General features: G+C 45.5%; 1 protein-coding gene and 1 non-coding gene across 2 annotated transcripts in view; both read left to right on the top strand.

The window, feature by feature from the left end:
* The window catches only part of CAMK1G (calcium/calmodulin dependent protein kinase IG), a 189,012-nt gene that overhangs the window by 42,095 nt on the left and 121,202 nt on the right, over positions 1-25,715 (top strand). The window lies entirely within an intron of this gene.
* On the top strand, positions 22,365-22,436 carry TRNAP-AGG. The gene has a single exon. It is a non-coding gene; the product is annotated as a tRNA-Pro (tRNA).

The raw sequence follows: 25,715 nt of genomic DNA, 5'->3' as shown, positions 1-25,715 counted from the left end.
GATTTTTCATGCCTCTCATCCTGAGAGACCTAGTCCTGAGTGTCCGGAGGCCCCTCGTAGAGAGGGGGGTACTGTCACGAGGGTGTCAAGAGCCAAGCCTGACTCCGTTGTACCCGGGATCAGGAGGTCGCAGCGGTTGGCTGCACACTCTATGTAAGGTAGGGATGTTTCCTTATTGTAGCTTTCTGGGTTTGCTTTGCAAATCCTTTTGGCTCACTCAGGGATCCGTAGCTCCTTCTCTCAGCTGTTCCATGTCCAGCACTCCCATCCTCCTTATATTCCCCTCTCACACTTCTCTGGTTGCCAGATATAGAGCTTCCTGCCTGGACATCTATCCTGACCCACTGGAGCTGTGTTGCTGCGTTCTGATTGTTGCTTTAGAACGCTACCCTCCGGATCCCTGTTGGACCTTTGTGGACAGTTGTTGTCATCCACCTGGGTGTTTATGTTTGTCTGTGTTTGTCTGTCCTCTCCCTGGTGTTTCCCTCTTAGTGCAGTGGTGAGGACTAGCGATCCCACCGGCCCGTTCATTATCTAGGGTTCATTTCAGGGAAAGCCAGGGTTTAGGCACGTGATCGCCGCACGGGTGAGGAACCCGTCTAGGGACGTCAGGGCAGTCAGGTGCCAGCCGCAAGGAGAGTTAGGGGTCACCACCTTTCCCTCTCCCTTGGGCAGGGCTTCCTGTGTGTGACGCCGGTCATTACACATTACAACTACAGGCACGGTTCGGGAGCTTGTCACGTCATAGGCACCAGGTGGCTTGGGTCTGTTAGAGTTGTCAATACTAAGGGGCGGCATTCGATTGGTTACTTTGTCATTTATCTTGTTTTAGTAGCAATATGTCACATGACTCGGACATCGGGGGCACGTCTTCATTTTAAGGAAGTATGGATCTACAGTCTGTACAGGGCACTGTTCCTTCAATAAGGTCTTGGACTATTCCCAAGATGATGGCGGAATTGTTGAAGAGAGGAATTCCTTTCCCAGCAACAGCTAGGAAAGCAGAACCTTAAGGCCTATGCAATAGAGCAGGACCGCGGTATGGTGCAGATGATGCAGTGGGTCAGGATATGTATATATATATTTATGAGTTGTTCGTGACGCCAATTGCAGCTTGCGCAGGTACTGTTGCAGGGCCCTTTAAGATGTTATAGCTCACGTACCAGGTGAGGAATGCCAGAGGGGAATAATGTCTCTGTGTGGTAGGTATGGTAGCGTCAACGGTGTCTCCTACCTTGGTACGGCTGTACTCCTGGATCCTGGCTCACTTGCAATAAAATGAGTGTTGTTAATAGGATTAACTGAGGAACTTTGGTAGCAGTAAATGAGATCCAGACTGGAGATATAATCCAACTTGTCTTTACTAAATAGCAGCAGTAATCCATACAAGTTACAGCAATAGTCTTGGGTCCCAGCAGGTATAGGCAATGTATGGCAGGGATCAATATCTCTTATGCAGCTATACTATGTGCCTGGGGAATCTGGCAGGTATCTATCTTCTGCTCTGTCTGTCTTCTAATTGTAATGGACCTGACTAGCTGAGGAGGAATTTGGCTTCTCCTGGACTCTGGATATGTACTCACAGCTTGGCTCACAGGGAATGCTTCTTCCTGGAGGCTGGAGGTGGCTGCTTGCTTGTCAACCAGCTGAGGCTGAAGGCTCAGTCTGGGAATGGAGATCTTTGGCCTCAGCCGAGGCTTGATCCTGTCTTGGGATCCCTGTTTCTGGGAGCTCCTACTAGCACAGCCTCCCCCAAGCGGGGGTAGCTGGTACACTAATTTAACTTCCTTCTCCTCCCATGAGACAGGACATGGGACCAGCCCACTTCTGCAGAGGATTGGGCTAAAACTGGAATGAACTATTCCAGTCTAGCAATACTAAACTGACTATGGTCCTGCTGAACTCATAGCAGCCACCTGCTGGTGCACATGGAAATGACAGCATAATATAAAACAGGCCTGGAAATACATAAAATGACAGTAATGACAATATAATTACACAAGATGACAATTTACATACACCTAACATGTTGTAGCGGGGATAAATAGTTTGGTAAAATACTCTGGGATGTTACACCTACTCTCTTTGAAGTCGGCAGGTCCTAGTCAGGACGTAGTGTCCATGAACACTATACAGACTTCCCTGACCCAGCTGCATGCAGTCATCAATTCTATGGCCTCGTCCATTTCAGAAGTCCAGGCTAGGCTGGAGACAGTGGAAAATAGGGTTGTGACATCTAGTTTAGTGGTGCAGAGACCTTCAGTGGCCTCAACATCTCAATCCAGTGTTGCTGGTGGTTTAGTTAATCTTCCCAGTATAGCACCATCACATTTCATCCCAGCCAACATTCGCCAGGACATCCTCGAGGATAAGGATGTTAATTTAGCGTCATTACTTATAGCAGCGCACAAGGTTCCTGATAATAAGACGATAGCCTGTGGGGAAGTGTCCATTATTCTAAAGTCCAAATATGTCAGACTCAATAGGAAGCCAAGTGTTGCAGAATTTGTCCTAGCGTTTAGTTTTTTTCAGGATGTTGTCTGTTCAGTTAGCCCACATAGGATGGAGGAGTTGGATCTTTATTTATATAATGTGGTGGATTTAGGTTATAAATACGGTGGTACAGCGTTTTATGACTATCACCGTTTGTTTAAGCCAAGCCAGCTGCGGCTCTGGCACAGTTCCAACACATCATTCACTGCTGGTGGCTGTTCCGCCACCACTTTGAGGGTCTTAGAGCCCTGACGTGTGCCACGTGTAGTTCCTACTCGCATACAACTGAATGGTGTTCCAGTCTTAATATACAGACAGAGACCTCACAGACTAGGAACATTACAGGTCCATCGACTAGCAATAGCAGGGTTGTTTCAGGGGTGAATAAATTGTGCCGACCAATTAAGTATCTTGGAAGGTCACAAGTGTGTAATAATTTTAATTTCTCGGCGTGTCACTACAGTCAGTGTAGGTTGTTACACTTGTGTTCTATTTGTTTTAGGGCTCATCCCCGTGTGGCTTGTCCTCAGAGGAATAACCACACGGCATGACTAGGCATGGTAGACGCTGAACTGCTTAATTCTTATTTAAGAGACAATCCGGAGCCCGGCTGGGTTAAATATGCGGTGGACGGCTTGATTAATGGTTTTCATACCTGTCTAGTTGCGCTACCTCAGTTCTCTTATGGGTGTAGGAACCTGCTGTCGGCCCTCAAAGACCAAGTGTCAGTCTCGGAGCTGATACAGACCAAATTGGAGAAGGGTTATTTTATAGGTCCATTTAGTCACCCCCTCCCCCTTTGACTGTTGGAGCGTAAACCCTGTCGGGGTGGTAACCGGGAAATTCTCCAATAAAAAAAGGTTAATTTACGATTTGTCAGCACCACATTCCTTACCTATCTCTAGTCTGAACTCCTTGATATCATCAGAGGAGTTCTCTATGAAGTACTCTTCCATTTGCAGTGACCAGGAACAGGTAACACTGACGCCACTTATGCAGATGGTCAGGATATGGGTAGATAATAGTTTATAGTTTGTTCGTGATGCCAATTGCAGGTGCACAGGGTACAATCACAGGGCTCTTCCAAGCTGTTATAACTTACGCCCCAGGTTAGGAATGCCAGAGTGGTGTGATTGCCTATAGTGTTTCTGTATGGTGATGATAATGGTGTCAACGGTGTCTCCTACATGGGTACGGCTGGACTCCTGGCTCCTGGCTCACTTGCAATAAATTGAGCATAGTGATAGTGGGACTAATATGCAGTGTCCCACTACGTGGCTGTGGGCACCGCAAACTTGTTTTTATTGTGTTTTAATGTCTTGTATTATGCCTGTATGCTGTAATTCATTGCATGTCATATTCTGCCATGTCACAATGTGATTCCACATGAAAAATCCTTTACACAGGCCTAGTTAGGGTGCACTACACTAGTTTCTCCACAAGATGGGGCAGTGTTACAGTGTATAAATAGCTTAGCTCAGGCCCAAGTTAGGCAGTTCAGTTAGTTCCAGTCTGGACAAGTTTAGTCAGAGAGCAGCCATGAAGTAGCTGCCTGCTGGAGGGAGGCCTCCTGCCTCTCTGCTCACTCCATGTTGGCTCCACAGCCCAGGGTTAAAAGCCGCAAGATTCCACCTAGAGGTGAGAAGTTCACGTCTACATCACATTTTTCCGGGGTGACCAGCTTACTAAAGCAAGTATTCAAGGGGATTTTTATATTGTCTTAAAGGATAGCACAAGGCCATATTTAAGGGATTACTGGGCACCTTTGCAAGCAGGTGTAGGACACAGCTTCCGGCATCTGCACCTTCCAGTTTAAACCCTGAAGACAGATAGGCCATCTGTCAGAAAACACTGAAAAATAGAAGTTCAAGGACTCAGCAAACCATCTTCAAGTCAGGTTAGGATCAGGCAAGAGTTTTTACCAGCCAAGTACTTTTATTTCTTCAAAGCCTAGTCTGAAGCAGTAGCTTTCTTACATATATATTTAGGACAAGAGCCTGTTTCTTCTGAGGACTTACATCACCCTACCCCTGTATGCATGAGACTGTATTTTACACTGGGATGTACAAAAGACTGTTTTATAAATTAATAAGTTAATCGAACCCCCGTCACGATCCCCTCGGGATCTGCACATATTACGTACCGTATTCAAAGATCTCAAAGTACCAGTGGCACCGCATAAGATGGAAGGCTCTAGTACTTCAATTACTTTATTGGGGCTACAGCTGGATACAGTAAAGATGAAGTCTAATCTTCCGCAAGATAAATTGCGCAGAATCAGAGATTTGGTACACAGGTTAGCACATGTTAGGGTCACCACGAGGGCAAAACTCCAGTCCTTTCTGGGTATGTTGAATTTTGCCATGAGTATTATTCCTCAAGGGAGAACGTTTATTTCTAGGCTGCTGAAACTGCTTCCATTAGCCCCAAATTAAGACAGTCCAGGCCATTTAGATCAACTGCCTATTTACTGATGTGGGACACCTTTATCACACATTGGAATGATATTTATTTGTTTGTTCGTGCAGTGTCAGATCAGTCCCCCTTGGTATATACAGATGCGACTTTGTAAGTAGGGTTCGCTGCCATATGGGGAAGACGCTGGTTAGCTAGTCCTTGGCCATCTAAGGTAGCGAACATTCCGGGGTTCGGTCAGTCATCCTCTTTATTTGAGATCTACCCCATAGTGGGGGCAGCGCAGGTCTGAGGTAGGCTATGGAGAAACCATACAGTCTTGTTTTTGACGGATAATGCTGTTACTGCAGACATTCTTATGAAGGGCAGAACAAGTTCCATAGAGATAATGTCGTTTGTTAGGTTTGTTTGGCTGTCACTACAGTATGAGTTTCATATTATTTGTCCACATATTTGTGGTGAAAAGAATGTAGCATCAGATGTCCTGTCCTGGCTTAACTTTCAGCTCTTCTTCCAGGTATTCCCAGGGGCAGACTATTTGGCGATGCCAACTCCTCATCACAGTCAACTGGTGATGGACTAGCATTACACCTCGCTACAGCTAGGAATCTTGTTGCTAAGTCGTTGTCTAGCAACACACTTAAAGTATATGAGACTGCTTGGGCGTTGTTCAACAAGTTTAAGGAAATTTACCTACCTGGTGACACGGGGCACATATCCTACTTGATGGCTTTTGTTACTTTTTGGCACTCTCACCTCAAGTTAGCACATAGTACCATCAAAGTATATCTTGCTGGCATACAGCATCACTGCTATGTTCAACACCCCGATCAGCTGTCTCTGTTTGCAGCACATCCTATCAAAGCATTGTTGAAAGGTAATCAGAAGGTGACAGCTAAAAGCCATTTTACTAGACAGCCGTTATCAGGGCGGATGTTTAGATCTTTGTCTGACTTATTGCAGAATAAGCCCTTCGGCCATAGCACTAGCCTGATGATTAAAACGGCCATGTATTTGAGTTTTTACGGTTTCCTCAGGCCTAGCGAGTTTACACGTTCCGCTTTGTCTAAAGTGTTCTTACATAAAGGAAAACTTGTGTGGGGCAACACTGGTTATGTCTTAACTTTGAGTTCTTCAAAAACAGCTCAGCCTGGGGAACTGGTCGAGGTGCAGTATTTTCCCACTGGGAACAGTTGGTGTCCGGTCAGGGTTCTTCATGAATGGTTGGAGTTCATCAGGGCTGCTTCAGCGGACTCGCCGTTGTTAGCCTTCAATGCTGCACCCCTTAGTACTCAGACTTTCATGAAATATATCAGAGTATTCTTAGTGAATATCAGGGTCAATCCTAAGTCGATCACGAGCCACTCCTTCAGAATTGGAGCAGCATCAGCTGCCTCTAAAAACAACGTTCCAGCGCATGTTATTAAGAGATTGGGTAGATATAAATCATCTTGCTATGTACGATACATTCCAGACCCGCATAGTGAGATGTCTCTCACTTTTCAGACGTTGGTGATGTAACAGTATGTCAATATAAATATTTTTCTGAATCTATGGTCTGTTTATTTTTGGCCCCTTTAGGCGGCCCTACTCCGGCAGTTGTGGCATAACTCTACTGCTAAGCGTAGCAAGGGTGAAATAGCTTAGGTACTTTCTGATAGACGATCCAAACACAAGTAATAGGCAAATTCATTTGCTGTATTTGTGGGAGGGGAGGCTGATTGACGGCCCTATTTATACTCACCTGTGTCCTGAGGCTGACGTTGGGTTTGGTGATTTTCACCCACCCCATCTTACAATCATTCATATTAGGGTTGCCCCCTTTAGGTGGCTCTACTCCGGCAGATGTGGCATAACTCTACTGCTAAGCATAGCTAGGGTGAGATAACTTAGGTACTTTCTGACAGCCGATCCGAGTACAAATCCCTGAAAGGTCTAAATGGTAGCCTCAGATACCACGATCAGCGATGGATACTGCCAGAGGAATACAATGACAGGAGGCGGTATGATCACCGTTCCCCGTCATTGTGCCTGCTACATAAAAAGAAATGCGCTTTGCGACTAAGTAAATCATCACGAATCGAGTTTCTTTATGAAATTCACCGAAGCAGCCAAATTGAATTTTTCATAACCTCACTCATCTCTAAATGGGACATATCATAATTAGGATATAGGGACATCATAAACAGAGGTCCCCCAGCAAGGACCCTCGACTAGGAGCTACAACAGAAAGCTAATTGTATAATCCTATAATCATATCTCAGGGATATAAATATTTAAAGTAGTAGTAATCCCATCAGGACATACAGTCCTGATCAAAAGTTTAAGACCACTTGAAAAATGTCAAAAAATCATATTTAGCATGGCTGGATCTTAACAAGGTTCCAAGTAGAGCTTCAACATGCAACAAGAAGAAATGGGAGTGAGACAAAACATTTTTGTTGTATCATATTACATGCACATACAGTCATGATCAAAAGTTTAAGACCACTTGAAAAATGGCAAATAAATCATATTTTACATTGTTGGATCTTAACAAGTTTCCAAGTAGAGCTTCAACATGCAACAAGAAGAAATGAGAGAGAGACAAAACATTTTTGTTGTATCATATTACATGCACATACAGTCATGATCAAAAGTTTAAGACCACTTGAAAAATGGCAAATAAATCATATTTTACATTGTTGGATCTTAACAAGTTTCCAAGTAGAGCTTCAACATGCAACAAGAAGAAATGAGAGAGAGACAAAACATTTTTGAGCATTCAATTTAATGAAAACAACTAGGGATGAGCGAACTCGAACTGTATAGTTCGGGTTCGTACCGAATTTTGGGGTGTCCGTGACACGGACCCGAACCCGGACATTTTCGTAAAAGTCCGGGTTCGGGTTCGGTGTTCGTCGCTTTCTTCGCGCTTTTGTGACGCTTTCTTGGCGCTTTTTGAAAGGCTGCAAAGCAGCCAATCAACAAGCGTCATACTACTTGCCCCAAGAGGCCATCACAGCCATGCCTACTATTGGCATGGCTGTGATTGGCCAGAGCACCATGTGACCCAGCCTCTATTTAAGCTGGAGTCACATAGCGCCGCCCGTCACTCTGCTCTGATTAGCGTAGGGAGAGGTTGCGGCTGCGACAGTAGGGCGAGATTAGGCAGATTAACTCCTCCAAAGGACTTGATTAACTGATCGATCTGCAGCTGTGGATCATTGAGCTGCTGATCCTCAATTGCTCACTGTTTTTAGGCTGCCCAGACCGTTTGTCAGTCACATTTTTCTGGGGTGATCGGCGGCCATTTTGTGTCTTGTGGTGCGCCAGCACAAGCTGCGACCAAGTGCATTTAACCCTCAATGGTGTGGTTGTTTTTTGGCTAAAGCCTACATCAGGGTGAAGCTGTCACACCAAGTGCATTTAACCAGCAATAGTCTGTTCATTTTTTGGCCATATACAAAATCAGGGGCAAGCTGCGCCTGTCACCAAGTGCATTTAACCCTCAATGGTGTGGTTGTTTTTTGGCTAAAGCCTACATCAGGGTGAAGCTGTCACACCAAGTGCATTTAACCAGCAATAGTCTGTTCATTTTTTGGCCATATACTAAATCAGGGGCAAGCTGCGCCTGTCACCAAGTGCATTTAACCCTCAATGGTGTGGTTGTTTTTTGGCTAAAGCCTACATCAGGGTGAAGCTGTCACACCAAGTGCATTTAACCAGCAATAGTCTGTTTATTTTTTGGCCATATCCCAGTCTAATTCTGTCACTAAATCCATACCGGTCACCCAGCGCCTAAATACTAGGCCTCAAATTTATATCCCGCTAAATCTGTCCTTAGTGCTGTAGCTGGGCGAGTTATTTAGTGTCCGTTCAAGCACATTTCTTGTTCTGGGTTGAAATACAATTCCCAATTTAGCAATTTCATAATTTAGTGGTTTCTGCTATATCAGAGCTATTTGAAATCTATCCCTAAAAGGGTATATAATATTCAAGGTGCACATTGGGTCATTCAGAATAACTTCACACACACCCGCTACTGTGTATTTCCAAGTCTAATTCTGGCACTAAACCCATACCTGTCACCCAGCGCCTAAATACTAGGCCTCAAATTTATATCCCGCTAAATCTGTCCCTAGTGCTGTAGCTGGGCGAGTTATTTAGTGTCCGTTCAAGCACATTTCTTGTTCTGGGTTGAAATACAATTCCCAATTTAGCAATTTCATAATTTAGTGGTTTCTGCTATATCAGAGCTATTTGAAATCTATCCCTAAAAGGGTATATAATATTCAAGGTGCACATTGGGTCATTCAGAATAACTTCACACACACCCGCTACTGTGTATTTCCAAGTCTAATTCTGGCACTAAACCCATACCTGTCACCCAGCGCCTAAATACTAGGCCTCAAATTTATATCCCGCTAAATCTGTCCTTAGTGCTGTAGCTGGGCGAGTTATTTAGTGTCCGTTCAAGCACATTTCTTGTTCTGGGTTGAAATACAATTCCCAATTTAGCAATTTCATAATTTAGTGGTTTCTGCTATATCAGAGCTATTTGAAATCTATCCCTAAAAGGGTATATAATATTCAAGGTGCACATTGGGTCATTCAGAATAACTTCACACACACCCGCTACTGTGTATTTCCAAGTCTAATTCTGGCACTAAACCCATACCTGTCACCCAGCGCCTAAATACTAGGCCTCAAATTTATATCCCGCTAAATCTGTCCCTAGTGCTGTAGCTGGGCGAGTTATTTAGTGTCCGTTCAAGCACATTTCTTGTTCTGGGTTGAAATACAATTCCCAATTTAGCAATTTCATAATTTAGTGGTTTCTGCTATATCAGAGCTATTTGAAATCTATCCCTAAAAGGGTATATAATATTCAAGGTGCACATTGGGTCATTCAGAATAACTTCACACACACCCGCTACTGTGTATTTCCAAGTCTAATTCTGGCACTAAACCCATACCTGTCACCCAGCGCCTAAATACTAGGCCTCAAATTTATATCCCGCTAAATCTGTCCTTAGTGCTGTAGCTGGGCGAGTTATTTAGTGTCCGTTCAAGCACATTTCTTGTTCTGGGTTGAAATACAATTCCCAATTTAGCAATTTCATAATTTAGTGGTTTCTGCTATATCAGAGCTATTTGAAATCTATCCCTAAAAGGGTATATAATATTCAAGGTGCACATTGGGTCATTCAGAATAACTTCACACACACCCGCTACTGTGTATTTCCAAGTCTAATTCTGGCACTAAACCCATACCTGTCACCCAGCGCCTAAATACTAGGCCTCAAATTTATATCCCGCTAAATCTGTCCCTAGTGCTGTAGCTGGGCGAGTTATTTAGTGTCCGTTCAAGCACATTTCTTGTTCTGGGTTGAAATACAATTCCCAATTTAGCAATTTCATAATTTAGTGGTTTCTGCTATATCAGAGCTATTTGAAATCTATCCCTAAAAGGGTATATAATATTCAAGGTGCACATTGGGTCATTCAGAATAACTTCACACACACCCGCTACTGTGTATTTCCAAGTCTAATTCTGGCACTAAACCCATACCTGTCACCCAGCGCCTAAATACTAGGCCTCAAATTTATATCCCGCTAAATCTGTCCCTAGTGCTGTAGCTGGGCGAGTTATTTAGTGTCCGTTCAAGCACATTTCTTGTTCTGGGTTGAAATACAATTCCCAATTTAGCAATTTCATAATTTAGTGGTTTCTGCTATATCAGAGCTATTTGAAATCTATCCCTAAAAGGGTATATAATATTCAAGGTGCACATTGGGTCATTCAGAATAACTTCACACACACCCGCTACTGTGTATTTCCAAGTCTAATTCTGGCACTAAACCCATACCTGTCACCCAGCGCCTAAATACTAGGCCTCAAATTTATATCCCGCTAAATCTGTCCTTAGTGCTGTAGCTGGGCGAGTTATTTAGTGTCCGTTCAAGCACATTTCTTGTTCTGGGTTGAAATACAATTCCCAATTTAGCAATTTCATAATTTAGTGGTTTCTGCTATATCAGAGCTATTTGAAATCTATCCCTAAAAGGGTATATAATATTCAAGGTGCACATTGGGTCATTCAGAATAACTTCACACACACCCGCTACTGTGTATTTCCAAGTCTAATTCTGGCACTAAACCCATACCTGTCACCCAGCGCCTAAATACTAGGCCTCAAATTTATATCCCGCTAAATCTGTCCTTAGTGCTGTAGCTGGGCGAGTTATTTAGTGTCCGTTCAAGCACATTTCTTGTTCTGGGTTGAAATACAATTCCCAATTTAGCAATTTCATAATTTAGTGGTTTCTGCTATATCAGAGCTATTTGAAATCTATCCCTAAAAGGGTATATAATATTCAAGGTGCACATTGGGTCATTCAGAATAACTTCACACACACCCGCTACTGTGTATTTCCAAGTCTAATTCTGGCACTAAACCCATACCTGTCACCCAGCGCCTAAATACTAGGCCTCAAATTTATATCCCGCTAAATCTGTCCCTAGTGCTGTAGCTGGGCGAGTTATTTAGTGTCCGTTCAAGCACATTTCTTGTTCTGGGTTGAAATACAATTCCCAATTTAGCAATTTCATAATTTAGTGGTTTCTGCTATATCAGAGCTATTTGAAATCTATCCCTAAAAGGGTATATAATATTCAAGGTGCACATTGGGTCATTCAGAATAACTTCACACACACCCGCTACTGTGTATTTCCAAGTCTAATTCTGGCACTAAACCCATACCTGTCACCCAGCGCCTAAATACTAGGCCTCAAATTTATATCCCGCTAAATCTGTCCTTAGTGCTGTAGCTGGGCGAGTTATTTAGTGTCCGTTCAAGCACATTTCTTGTTCTGGGTTGAAATACAATTCCCAATTTAGCAATTTCATAATTTAGTGGTTTCTGCTATATCAGAGCTATTTGAAATCTATCCCTAAAAGGGTATATAATATTCAAGGTGCACATTGGGTCATTCAGAATAACTTCACACACACCCGCTACTGTGTATTTCCAAGTCTAATTCTGGCACTAAACCCATACCTGTCACCCAGCGCCTAAATACTAGGCCTCAAATTTATATCCCGCTAAATCTGTCCCTAGTGCTGTAGCTGGGCGAGTTATTTAGTGTCCGTTCAAGCACATTTCTTGTTCTGGGTTGAAATACAATTCCCAATTTAGCAATTTCATAATTTAGTGGTTTCTGCTATATCAGAGCTATTTGAAATCTATCCCTAAAAGGGTATATAATATTCAAGGTGCACATTGGGTCATTCAGAATAACTTCACACACACCCGCTACTGTGTATTTCCAAGTCTAATTCTGGCACTAAACCCATACCTGTCACCCAGCGCCTAAATACTAGGCCTCAAATTTATATCCCGCTAAATCTGTCCTTAGTGCTGTAGCTGGGCGAGTTATTTAGTGTCCGTTCAAGCACATTTCTTGTTCTGGGTTGAAATACAATTCCCAATTTAGCAATTTCATAATTTAGTGGTTTCTGCTATATCAGAGCTATTTGAAATCTATCCCTAAAAGGGTATATAATATTCAAGGTGCACATTGGGTCATTCAGAATAACTTCACACACACCCGCTACTGTGTATTTCCAAGTCTAATTCTGGCACTAAACCCATAAATGTCACCCAGCGCCTAAATACTAGGCCTCAAATTTATATCCCGCTAAATCTGTCCCTAGTGCTGTAGCTGGGCGAGTTATTTAGTGTCCGTTCAAGCACATTTCTTGTTCTGGGTTGAAATACAATTCCCAATTTAGCAATTTCATAATTTAGTGGTTTCTGCTATATCAGAGCTATTTGAAATCTATCCCTAAAAGGGTATATAATATTCAAGGTGCACATAGGGTCATTCAGAATAACTTCACACACCCGCTACTGTGCATTTCCAAATCTAATTCTGTCACTAAACCCATACCTGTCACCCAGCGCCTAAATACTAGGCCTCAAATTTATATCCCGCTAAATCTCTCGTTACCGCTGTCCTGTTGTGGCTGGGAAAGTTATTTAGTGTCCGTCAAAGCACATTTTTTGTTCTGGGTTGAAATACAATTCCCAATTTAGCAATTTCATAATTTAGTCGTTTCTGCTATATCAGAGCTATTTGAAATCTATCCCTAAAAGGGTAGATCATATTGAAGGTGCACATAGGGTCATTCAGAATAACTTCACACACACGCTTCTGTGCATTTCCAAGTCTAATTCTGTCACTAAATCCATACCGGTCACCCAGCGCCTAAATACTAGGCCTCAAATTTATATCCCGCTGAATTTGAATACAATACATTGGGCCAAATAATATATTTGTTGTTGTGGTGAACCATAACAATGAGAAAAACATCTAGTAAGGGACGCGGACGTGGACATGGTCGTGGTGGTGTTAGTGGACCCTCTGGTGCTGGGAGAGGACGTGGCCGTTCTGCCACATCCACACGTCCTAGTGTACCAACTACCTCAGGTCCCAGTAGCCGCCAGAATTTACAGCGATATATGGTGGGGCCCAATGCCGTTCTAAGGATGGTAAGGCCTGAGCAGGTACAGGCATTAGTCAATTGGGTGGCCGACAGTGGATCCAGCACGTTCACATTATCTCCCACCCAGTCTTCTGCAGAAAGCGCACAGATGGCGCCTGAAAACCAACCCCATCAGTCTGTCACATCACCCCCATGCATACCAGGGAAACTGTCTCAGCCTCAAGTTATGCAGCAGTCTCTTATGCTGTTTGAAGACTCCGCTGGCAGGGTTTCCCAAGGGCATCCACCTAGCCCTTCCCCAGCGGTGAAAGACATAGAATGCACTGACGCACAACCACTTATGTTTCCTGATGATGAGGACATGGGAATACCACCTCAGCATGTCTCTGATGATGACGAAACACAGGTGCCAACTGCTGCGTCTTTCTGCAGTGTGCAGACTGAACAGGAGGTCAGGGATCAAGACTGGGTGGAAGACGATGCAGGGGACGATGAGGTCCTAGACCCCACATGGAATGAAGGTCGTGCCACTGACTTTCACAGTTCGGAGGAAGAGGCAGTGGTGAGACCGAGCCAACAGCGTAGCAAAAGAGGGAGCAGTGGGCAAAAGCAGAACACCCGCCGCCAAGAGACTCCGCCTGCTACTGACCGCCGCCATCTGGGACCGAGCACCCCAAAGGCAGCTTCAAGGAGTTCCCTGGCATGGCACTTCTTCAAACAATGTGCTGACGACAAGACCCGAGTGGTTTGCACGCTGTGCCATCAGAGCCTGAAGCGAGGCATTAACGTTCTGAACCTGAGCACAACCTGCATGACCAGGCACCTGCATGCAAAGCATGAACTGCAGTGGAGTAAACACCTTAAAACCAAGGAAGTCACTCAGGCTCCCCCTGCTACCTCTTCTGCTGCTGCCGCCTCGGCCTATTCTGCTGCTGCCGCCTCGGCCTCTTCCTCCGCCTCTGGAGGAACGTTGGCACCTGCCGCCCAGCAAACAGGGGATGTACCACCAACACCACCACCACCACCTCCGTCACCAAGCGTCTCAACCATGTCACACGCCAGCGTTCAGCTCTCCATCTCACAAACATTTGATAGAAAGCGTAAATTCCCACCTAGCCACCCTCGATCCCTGGCCCTGAATGCCAGCATTTCTAAACTACTGGCCTATGAAATGCTGTCATTTAGGCTGGTGGACACAGACAGCTTCAAACAGCTCATGTCGCTTGCTGTCCCACAGTATGTTGTTCCCAGCCGGCACTACTTCTCCAAGAGAGCCGTGCCTTCCCTGCACAACCAAGTATCCGATAAAATCAAGTGTGCACTGCGCAACGCCATCTGTGGCAAGGTCCACCTAACCACAGATACGTGGACCAGTAAGCACGGCCAGGGACGCTATATCTCCCTAACTGCACACTGGGTAAATGTAGTGGCAGCTGGGCCCCAGGCGGAGAGCTGTTTGGCGCACGTCCTTCCGCCGCCAAGGATCGCAGGGCAACATTCTTTGCCTCCTGTTGCCACCTCCTCCTTCTCGGCTTCCTCCTCCTCTTCTTCCACCTGCTCATCCAGTCAGCCACACACCTTCACCACCAACTTCAGCACAGCCCGGGGTAAACGTCAGCAGGCCATTCTGAAACTCATATGTTTGGGGGACAGGCCCCACACCGCACAGGAGTTGTGGCGGGGTATAGAACAACAGACCGACGAGTGGTTGCTGCCGGTGAGCCTCAAGCCCGGCCTGGTGGTGTGTGATAATGGGCGAAATCTCGTTGCAGCTCTGGGACTAGCCAATTTGACGCACATCCCTTGCTTGGCGCATGTGCTGAATTTGGTGGTGCAGAAGTTCATTCACAACTACCCCGACATGTCAGAGCTGCTGCATAAAGTGCGGGCCGTCTGTTCGCGCTTCCGGCGTTCACATCCTGCTGCTGCTCGCCTGTCTGCGCTACAGCGTAACTTCGGCCTTCCCGCTCACCGCCTCATATGCGACGTGCCCACCAGGTGGAACTCCACCTTGCACATGCTGGACAGACTGTGCGAGCAGCAGCAGGCCATAGTGGAGTTTCAGCTGCAGCACGCACGGGTCAGTCGCACTACAGAACAGCACCACTTCACCACCAATGACTGGGCCTCCATGCGAGACCTGTGTGCCCTGTTGCGCTGTTTCGAGTACTCCACCAACATGGCCAGTGGCGATGACACCGTTATCAGCGTTACAATACCACTTCTATGTCTCCTTGAGAAAACACTTAGGGTGATGATGGAAGAGGAGGTGGCCCAGGAGGAGGAGGAGGAGGAGGAGGAAGAGGGGTCATTTTTAGCACTTTCAGGCCAGTCTCTTCGAAGTGACTCAGAGGGAGGTTTTTGGCAACAGCAGAGGCCAGGTACAAATGTGGCCAGCCAGGGCCCACTACTGGAGGACGAGGAGGACGAGGATGAGGAGGAGGTGGAGGAGGATGAGGATGAAGCATGGTCACAGCGGGGTGGCACCCAACGCAGCTCGGGTCCATCACTGGTGCGTGGCTGGGGGGAAAGGCAGGACGATGACGATACGCCTCCCACAGAGGACAGCTTGTCCTTACCCCTGGGCAGCCTGGCACACATGAGCGACTACATGCTGCAGTGCCTGCGCAACGACAGCAGAGTTGCCCACATTTTAACCTGTGCGGACTACTGGGTTGCCACCCTGCTGGATCCACGCTACAAAGACAATGTGCCCACCTTACTTCCTGCACTGGAGCGTGATAGGAAGATGCGCGAGTACAAGCGCACGTTGGTAGACGCGCTACTGAGAGCATTCCCAAATGTCACAGGGGAACAAGTGGAAGCCCAAGGCCAAGGCAGAGGAGGAGCAAGAGGTCGCCAAGGCAGCTGTGTCACGGCCAGCTCCTCTGAGGGCAGGGTTAGCATGGCAGAGATGTGGAAAACTTTTGTCAACACGCCACAGCTAACTGCACCACCACCTGATACGCAACGTGTTAGCAGGAGGCAACATTTCACTAACATGGTGGAACAGTACGTGTGCACACCCCTCCACGTACTGACTGATGGTTCGGCCCCATTCAACTTCTGGGTCTCTAAATTGTCCACGTGGCCAGAGCTAGCCTTTTATGCCTTGGAGGTGCTGGCCTGCCCGGCAGCCAGCGTTTTGTCTGAACGTGTATTCAGCACGGCAGGGGGCGTCATTACAGACAAACGCAGCCGCCTGTCTACAGCCAATGTGGACAAGCTGACGTTCATAAAAATGAACCAGGCATGGATCCCACAGGACCTGTCCGTCCCTTGTCCAGATTAGACATTAACTACCTCCCCATAACCATATATTATTGGACTCCAGGGCACTTCCTCATTCAATCCTATTTTTATTTTCATTTTACCATTATATTGCGAGGCTACCCAAAGTTGAATGAACCTCTCCTCTGCCTGTGTGCTAGGCCTAAATATATGCCAATGGACTGTTGCAGTGGTGGCTGACGTGAAGCCTCATTCTCTGCTATGACATGCAGACTGATTCTCTGCTGACATGAAGACAGATTCTCTGTTACGGGACCTCTCTGCTCTGCCTGTGTGCTAGGCCTAAATATATGCCAATGGACTGTTGCAGTGGTGGCTGACGTGAAGCCTCATTCTCTGCTATGACATGCAGACTGATTCTCTGCTGACATGAAGCCAGATTGTCTGTTACGGGACCTCTCTGCTCTGCCTGTGTGCTAGGCCTAAATATATGCCAATGGACTGTTGCAGTGGTGGCTGACGTGAAGCCTGATTCTCTGCTATGACATGCAGACTGATTCTCTGCTGACATGAAGCCAGATTGTCTGTTACGGGACCTCTCTGCTCTGCCTGTGTGCTAGGCCTAAATATATGCCAATGGACTGTTGCAGTGGTGGGTGACGTGAAGCCTCATTCTCTGCTATGACATGCAGACTGATTCTCTGCTGACATGAAGACAGATTCTCTGTTACGGGACCTCCCTCCTCTGCCTGGGTGCTGGGCCTAAATATATGCCAATGGACTGTTGCAGTGGTGGCTGACATGAAGCCTGATTCTCTGCTATGACATGCAGACTAATTCTCTGCTGACATGAAGCCAGATTGTCTGTTACGGGACCTCTCTCCTCTGCCTGGGTGCTGGGCCTAAATTTATGACAATGGACTGTTGCAGTGGTGGCTGACGTGAAGCCTGATTCTCTGCTATGACATGCAGACTGATTCTCTGCTGACATGAAGCCAGATTGTCTGTTACGGGACCTCTCTGCTCTGCCTGTGTGCTAGGCCTAAATATATGCCAATGGACTGTTGCAGTGGTGGCTGACGTGAAGCCTCATTCTCTGCTATGACATGCAGACTGATTCTCTGCTGACATGAAGCCAGATTGTCTGTTACGGGACCTCTCTGCTCTGCCTGTGTGCTAGGCCTAAATATATGCCAATGGACTGTTGCAGTGGTGGGTGACGTGAAGCCTCATTCTCTGCTATGACATGCAGACTGATTCTCTGCTGACATGAAGACAGATTCTCTGTTACGGGACCTCCCTCCTCTGCCTGGGTGCTGGGCCTAAATATATGCCAATGGACTGTTGCAGTGGTGGCTGACATGAAGCCTGATTCTCTGCTATGACATGCAGACTAATTCTCTGCTGACATGAAGCCAGATTGTCTGTTACGGGACCTCTCTCCTCTGCCTGGGTGCTGGGCCTAAATTTATGACAATGGACTGTTGCAGTGGTGGCTGACGTGAAGCCTGATTCTCTGCTATGACATGCAGACTGATTCTCTGCTGACATGAAGCCAGATTGTCTGTTACGGGACCTCTCTGCTCTGCCTGTGTGCTAGGCCTAAATATATGCCAATGGACTGTTGCAGTGGTGGCTGACGTGAAGCCTCATTCTCTGCTATGACATGCAGACTGATTCTCTGCTGACATGAAGCCAGATTGTCTGTTACGGGACCTCTCTGCTCTGCCTGTGTGCTAGGCCTAAATATATGCCAATGGACTGTTGCAGTGGTGGGTGACGTGAAGCCTCATTCTCTGCTATGACATGCAGACTGATTCTCTGCTGACATGAAGCCAGATTCTCTGTTACGGGACCTCTCTCCTCTGCCTGTGTGTGTGCTGGGCCTAAATATATGCCAATGGACTGTTGCAGTGGTGGCTGACGTGAAGCCTGATTCTCTGCTATGACATGCAGACTGATTCTCTGCTGACATGAAGCCAGATTGTCTGTTACGGGACCTCTCTCCTCTGCCTGTGTGTGTGCTGGGCCTAAATATATGCCAATGGACTGTTGCAGTGGTGGCTGACGTGAAGCCTCATTCTCTGCTATGACATGCAGACTAATTCTCTGCTGACATGAAGACAGATTCTCTGTTACGGGACCTCTCTCCTCTGCCTGGGTGCCGGGGCCTAAATATCTGAGAATGGACTGTTCCAGTGGTGGGTGACGGGAAGCCAGATTCTCTGCTATGGAACCTCTCTCCAATTGATTTTGGTTAATTTTTATTTATTTAATTTTTATTTTAATTCATTTCCCTATCCACATTTGTTTGCAGGGGATTTACCTACATGTTGCTGCCTTTTGCAGCCCTCTAGCTCTTTCCTGGGCTGTTTTACAGCCTTTTTAGTGCCGAAAAGTTCGGGTCCCCATTGACTTCAATGGGGTTCGGGTTCGGGACGAAGTTCGGATCGGGTTCGGATCCCGAACCCGAACATTTCCGGGATGTTCGGCCGAACTTCTCGAACCCGAACATCCAGGTGTTCGCTCAACTCTAAAAACAACGAATAAACTGAAACAGGCTGTTTTTCAGCTGATCAAAAGTTTAGGACCACACCTCCAAAAAAAAAAACTAAACCCCCCCCCAAAGTAACACGTCGAGCAATATATTTCTGTTAATACAGCTACAGACTGACTTGCTGACTATAGGAGCCTAGTGGCTTGTTCCTGTGTATAAATCACCGACTGAGGGTGGACTATCCTACTAGTGTTGCCTGACATTGGGTGGTGTGCAGTGTCTCCCTTCATCAGGAGACCTGTCACATTACACACTGTTTCAATCAGGTACACGTGTGTGGATGTCGTTACTTTGCCCCATGCTGGTAGAGGAACACTCTATACACTATTGACTCCTTATATTTTGGAGTTCTAGTGGTAGGGGTGATTGTAGGGATCAGCATCATCAGTCTGAGACATCCCCTTTCACCCTACCAAGCCTAATTTGTTACAGAGAATTTTAATATTTAATAGAATAAAACTTATTTTAGCGTACTTTATTTAGGCAGTAAAAAGATAAACCCCCCCCAAAACAGAAATCCAACTTCCAAACATGAACTCAGTAATGGATAGCTCCGCCTTTATTGTTTATCAATTCCAAAATTTGTTTTGGCATGCTTGATGCAAGTGTTTCAATGAGGTGAGTGGGAAGACGAGTGCATGAAGGCCATCTACTGTCTGGAACTGTTGTCCATTTTTGTAAACTTCCCTTGCCATCCATCCCCAAAGGTTCTCAATTGGATTTAGATCAGGGGAACACGCAGGATGGGCCAAAAGAGTGATGTTATTATCCTAAGTCCCTTGTCCTGCGGGCATTGTGTAATGTAGCATTGTCCTGTTGAAAAACCCAGTAATTGCCACACAGACGAGGGCCTTCAGTCATGAGCAGTGCTCCCTCTAAGCTGTGTGGGTGGGCGGCCGCACAGCAATTTTTGTGGCCCCGCTCACAACTTTATCATCCCCGCTCAGCCACATCGTGCCGTCAGTGCAGTGACAGTGGTGGCGCTGACGTCCGTCCTCCTCGTAATCTTGTGTGGGTTAGCGCAGCAGGGTGCCACCTACCAAATATTGCCATGCTACTGCTGCCTCCTCCTTCTTTTAGCAGGAAGAAGAGGAAGAGACAGCAAGCAGCAGCGGGGCGCGGTAGTGGCGTTATGGTGCCAGGTAAATAATCCCCAGTCCGAGGCGTGTGCGTCGCTGTACACAGCAGCTGCTGTCACTTCACGTAAGACTGTGGGCGGGATGACCAAGATGGCGTGTGTTCTGTGCTGTAGTCTCTGCTCCGGATGAGCACGCTGTCTGTGAGTATGTCAACGGGGTCAGGTCGCACCCAGGTAGGGCAGAGTGGGCACCGACATGCTGCCGTGTGGGGGGACATGGCGCCGGCCTGGCAGGGGTGGGACGCACCATATTTGGGGCAAGGGCCTTTGTGCACCTGGGGAGTTGTGACAGGCATCATGCTCATGTCACCCAGTTACCCTGGCATTTAGTAAGAAGCCCATCATCTTAGACAACTGCCAGTACTACAACTCCCAGCGAGTTATGTGCACTACTTTCAACATTGGGTCATCTCATTCATGGCCTTTCTGTGTGTGGCAGGCGTGCCACCTACTTATGGTGCCCTAGTGTGCAAAACTTTTTCATTCTGCACTTTGGGGCACTGTTGCCGGGTGAAGACTGCGCCATATTTTTTCCCTGTTTTTCATATGTAGTTGTAGGTGTGAGCTGCCACGTGACAGATATAGCTTTTATTATGGTGCACACGTCTGTCAGCGCCATCGTGTCTTGCGTCATCGCCGTTTGGAGTTACACAGATTGTACGTTTTAGGGTACGTCCACCTGTGGCAGTCGTGCTGTGTTTTTTTGGGGGGGAAACAATATTGCATGTAGACAGTCTGCAGCGTATACAGGAGAATCTTGAAATTTGCGCAATGGAATCAGCACATAGCTAGAGATGTGCTTTGGATTTTAAAGGGGTATTCCGGTTGTTATAAGTTATAGTATATAACTAGTATATGGGACTCCTGTTCTTGTGATCAGCGGGGGTCACAGTGGTAGGACCCCCACCAATCTGATAGTTATCCCCTATCCTGTTAAACTGTTGTTAAATCTGCAGCGCATTACGTTATTCCATGTAGAAACACCTTTGACTAAGCATTGCCCATTTCTAAGCCGACCCCGCTCAGCAGCTGCCAAGGCTTAGAGGGAACACTGGTTATGAGGAATGCTCACTGTAACATCTGGACATAGCCAGCGGCCGTTTGATGCCCCTGCACTTCCTGAAGCTCACCAGACCATTATGTGGCGCGTAGAAAACATCTCAGATTGGATCTGCTTGTCATGCCAGTAACGTTGGAAACCATCAGGACCATCAAGGTTACATTTTTTCTCATCAGAGAATAAAACTTTCTGCCACCTTTGAATTTCCCAGGTTTGGTGCTCTCTTGCAAAGTCCAAACGAGCAGTTCTGTGGCGTTCAAGGAGACGAGATCTTTGAAGAAGTTTTTTGTTTTTGAAGCCCTTCAGTCTTAGATGCTGTCTGATGGTTATGGGGCTGCAGTCAGCACCAGTAAGGGCCTTAATTTGGGTTGAGGATTGTCCAGTGTCTTGACAGACAGCCAATTAGATCCTCCGGCTCAGTGCTGATGAAATTTTTTTGGGTCTTCCACTTGACTTTTTGTTCCATAACCCTCAGGATCATTTAAGAAATTCCAAATCTTACTGCGTCCCACCTCAGCAGCGATGGCACGCTGTGAGAGACCCTGCTTATGCAGTTCAACAACCCGACCACGATCAAAAAGGGACAGTTTTTTTGCCTTTGCCATCACAACGTGTGACTACCTGACAGAAAATGACAATGAATTCACGTCTTTGCACAGATTTGGCCTTTTAAAGGCATGTGGTCCTAAAATTTGGATCAGCTGAAAAACAGCCTGTTTCAGTTTAATTGTTATTTTCAATTAATTGAATGCTCAAAAAATGTTTTGTCTCTCTCTCATTTCTTCTTGTTGCATGTTGAAGCTCTACTTGGAACCTTGTTAAGATCCAACAATGTAAAATATGATTTATTTGCCATTTCTCAAGTGGTCTTAAACTTTTGATCAGGACTGTATGTGCATGTAATATGATACAACCTCAGCTGCTGTGCTGATGTTGAATTTACAGCTGTAGTACATCTGCATACAAACATGAACAGCTGGCTCGTTGGTCTAGGGGTATGATTCTCGCTTAGGGTGCGAGAGGTCCCGGGTTCAAATCCCGGACGAGCCCTAGTTTTTAATGTTTCATAAACCTATTTATATTTTTCCAGATTTATCCATTTGAAAGAATTTGTTATGAATATAATGTCCGTTGGAACAACCTTTGTCCGTGTACCTCGATTATAGCAGAGATTCCTGACTTAGAAGACATGAACTCATGAACTCATATTGATTTCAGTAAGTTCTAGCAGTTTCTTGAACGCACAACTCCTCTAAAAGTAGACTTATTTTATTATATTTATTATATTTGATTTAGTCTACCCACTCACTCCCTTCACTCGATTTTACTTTCATCCCATTTTCCCAAATGTACATTGCTGAATGATTCATGTTGAAGTATGTGAATCATTCAGAAGTAGGAAACATGGTGTTTTTATGTTTTATTTCTACATTATCCCTTTTCAGCGTCCGCTGTACATGAACAGTACTGTAATGAAGTACTTGCCGTCATTTGCCATACATGCACGGTGCAGGCACAGCTCTTATTCTTTTCTAATGTTTTGCTGTACAAAAGTAGCAAAATTTAAAACGCTTTCAAAATTTGTTATCACATGTTATTTATATCACAAAACCCCAAAAATAAACCTCCCAATATTTTGGAACTACTGTTTCCCCCATTCCTCAAAAAAAAGATATGAATAAGTTTTTCAATATAAGTACGTCAATATGGTGACATTAAAAACTGCAATTCATTCCACAAGAACACAAGTCATCATATGGTTACATCAACGCAAAAGTAAATATTGCTCCTGGAAGGCTGCACAAAAAAATCAATAAACACAAAACTGTGGCGGTAAAGGTTCTTGACTTTTGCTAACTTGGGTTTTGGAGTGGGTGGCACCATCTACTATATCCATATGCCATAATGGCACGTATCAATATTGCAGAAAACCTCTAGTAAAATAAAGTTATTAGTGATAGCAGACAGTATGACAGCAAACAGTCCCAGAACACCAGGACCAGAATAAGAAACAGCTCTGCACGTCCTCTTTATTGCCTTGTTTTAAATACTTTTTACTGTAAATCATCAAAAGCACTTAAGGACTAATGAAAAAAGATATTGCAATAAGAGTTAAAAGAGAAAAATTGGAGTGATTAAAAACATAATTTGGCTCCACTTGGAGGAGTATGTTGCAAGGCAAAATTCTGACTGCTCAGGGATCTATTTTCAGAACAGCGATACTTCTCCAGGAGATTCTGCGGATTGTTTCATTAGCTGAGATGCGGTTGATAAATTGAAAAATGAAAGAGGTAGCTTATGAGTTGCTATGCAAACAAAAGGGTAATTAAAAAAGAATTAGTTTGTTAGTGACGGCACATTATACATTCATGATACAAGAAAAAAGATGAAGCTGTGCGTGGCTGATATGGTCTACCGATTAAGAAACCGTGCTGAGACTTGTGTGGGAGGACAAAGTATTGTGAGTGTTTAATGCCAAGACAAGACGATGTTTTTCTATTATATATAGTACAATATATAATATTTTATATATATACACACAAGTGTGTGTTGTTCTTATGGGTTATGAGTCACTCAAGTACAAGTGGTTCATAAATATGTCCTGTCACCACTCCTGCCATGTCGGATTTATTGTTTTACTCTGGAGATATTTTCATATAACTCTATGGGCTCATGCACACGCCCATATGGCTTTTTCGCGTTTTGTGGTCCGTCTTTTACGGATGCGTTGTCTCGTTTTTTGGTTCCGTTTTTTTTTTCCGCATGCCATATACAGTAATTACATTAAAAAAAAATTTGCCTAGGCATAACATTTTCAATAGATGGTTCAGCAAAAACGGAACGGATACGGAAGACTTACGGATGCATTTCTGTATGTGTTCCGTTTTTTTTGCGGACTCGTTTACTTGAATGGAGCCAAGCACTGTGATTTGCAGACAAGAACAGGACAGTGCCATCCAGTCTGCACCCCATCCAGTGGGCCAGGTCTTAATAATGACCATCCTCATCTTTTGTTGGCTGTACTTCTTCCAAATCACCCTTCAAAGTCTCAATGTCCTAGAAAAGTCAGCAAGATGCAGAGAGATGCTCCTGATGACGGGAGAGTACCAGGGTTGGAGAAGTGGGTATGCCAGAGCTGATTAATATTCTGTGTTTACTGTCAAATAACCTGCAGGAAATTGCAGGCAAGAACAGTTTTTCAAAACTCTATTGAGTTATATACTGTATATATATATATATATATATATATACTAGCAGACGAACAGGGCTTCGCACGGGTATATTTAATCTATTTCATTTAACATTTGTGTGTGTTGTTAAAAAATATCGACAGTATCCCCCATAACAGTGACTTCTACAGCACCCCGCCCCTTTAACAGTGAACTCCACAGTCCCTCACCCCTTAAAGGGGTTGTCCAGGTTCAACTCTGAACTCGGATATATCCATATTTTTACCCAGGCAGCCCCCCGATGTTAGCATCGTGCAGGGCACAGGCTTTTTTGTTTACAATAATACACTGCCATGACGTCACGGCTCTGATGGGCGTGCTTTAGCGCTGCCCACCCACCAGTTCCGGTGATGTCACCGGGCTTCCTGGCAGCCCCATGGAGAGCCCGATTCGTCACCGGAACTCCTAAAAAATGCCTTTGCCGTGCGCAATTTAGCGCAGGGCAAAGGAGAGCATCGGAGCATGAACTGCTCTGATGCTCAAGTCAGGGGGGATGCCTGGGTGAAAATGGACGTATGTCCGGGTTCAGCTCTTAACCTGGACAACCCCTTTAATGCTGACCTCCCCAAAGTGCCCCGCCACTTCAAAATGGGACCTCCACAGCAGCCCATCCCCTCAACTTTGACCCTAACAGCAGCCAGCCCCTTTAACAGTGAGTTTCACAGCACCCCACTCCCTTGACAGTGACCTCCACAGTACCCCGCTCTTTTAACAGTGGCCTCACAGTACTCTGCTGCTTTAACAATGACCTCCACAGCAGTTGCCCCTATATTTCATCTATTTCATTTAATGTTTGTGTGTGTCATTAAAAGATATTGACTGTATCCCTATAACAGTGACCTCTACAGCACCCCACCCTTTAACAGTGAACTCCACAGTCCCCCACTGCTTAACACTGACCCTCCCACAGTGTCCCGCTACTTTAAAATGGGACCTCCACAGCAGCCCATCCCCTTAACTTTGACCTTCACAGTACCCCACTCCCTTAACAGTGACCGCACAGTACCCTGCTGCCTTAACAGGGACCTCCACAGCAGTTTCTCCTTTAATAGTGGCCCCTGCCCCCTTAACAGTGACCTCCACATTATCCGCCCCTTAA

This window comes from Bufo gargarizans, chromosome 3, assembly GCF_014858855.1.
Source record: "Bufo gargarizans isolate SCDJY-AF-19 chromosome 3, ASM1485885v1, whole genome shotgun sequence".
Taxonomy (NCBI): domain Eukaryota; kingdom Metazoa; phylum Chordata; class Amphibia; order Anura; family Bufonidae; genus Bufo; species Bufo gargarizans.
Note: the sequence above shows the minus strand (reverse complement) of the source record. Positions and strands in the feature narration are given on the sequence as shown.